We start from the raw sequence: 1,026 nt of genomic DNA on the forward strand, positions 1-1,026 counted from the left end.
CTGGGTTGAGGAAACAGCCTGATCAAAGACTTAGAAGAAATAGGGAAGGTGCCAGGTGTGTTGGGGACTTTCTCATTACGGAAAGAGTATCCTGCAAGGATGAGGCTGAGAGAGAGAGATAGGGCCTGAAAGGATGAGCGGTCCCTATCTCATCTCTGTCCTCATCCAAGCCACCAATTTCCGGTTATCAAACAGACAATGCTCTTTCATACCCAGGTCCTTTCCACATGCTGCTAACTCTGTCTTCAGTCTCCTTTCTTCCTTTCTATCTGGCGAGCAAGGTGCACCCCATCTGCGTTCCTTAACTAGTCACTGCCCGTTTACAGCAGGGGTCGCAAACGCGAGCAGAGCTAGACATGACCTCTGGGGCCCCTCTTTACGACCTCTTCCCCGAAGTAGACTGTTAGTTCTTTTTTTTTTTTAAAGATGACCGGTAAGGGGATCTTAACCCTTGACTTGCTGTTGTCAGCACCACGCTCAGCCAGTGAGCGAACTGGCCATCCCTATATGGGATCCGAACCCGGGGCCTTGGTGTTATCAGCACCGCACTCTCCCGAGTGAGCCACGGGCGGGCCCAGACTGTTAGTTCTGAGGACTCGCTCGACATAGGACGGATGAATGGATGGATGGATGGATGGGCGGGCAGACAGGTGGACGGACGGATGAATGAATGGATGAATGCATATCCGATTGCAGAGCTTGGATTCGTTTTCCCTCCTTCCGACAGACGTAGTCTCCGCCCCTCAAGCACAGACTGGGACAGTCTGGGGCAGTCTGGTTCCTCAGGGGCTAGGAAGCTGGACCAGGTGACCCTCTCAGACTCCCCCGAGTCCTCTCTAACCTCGTTCTCGCCCCCTCGTGGGCTCTGACCTAGAAAAGACGGGGGTGGGAGGATAGAGAGGAAGCCCACGGGCGCTAGGACCCAGAGCGGCCGGAAGGCGGGTGGGGTCGCCGCGAGCCGCTCCCTGCGAGCTGGGGGAATCTGCGCCCCGCGGCGCGCGGCGGGCGGACGCAGCGGGCGGGAGA

The sequence above is a fragment of the Galeopterus variegatus genome, unplaced genomic scaffold, assembly GCF_000696425.1.
Source record: "Galeopterus variegatus unplaced genomic scaffold, G_variegatus-3.0.2 Scaffold2130, whole genome shotgun sequence".
Classification (NCBI taxonomy): domain Eukaryota; kingdom Metazoa; phylum Chordata; class Mammalia; order Dermoptera; family Cynocephalidae; genus Galeopterus; species Galeopterus variegatus.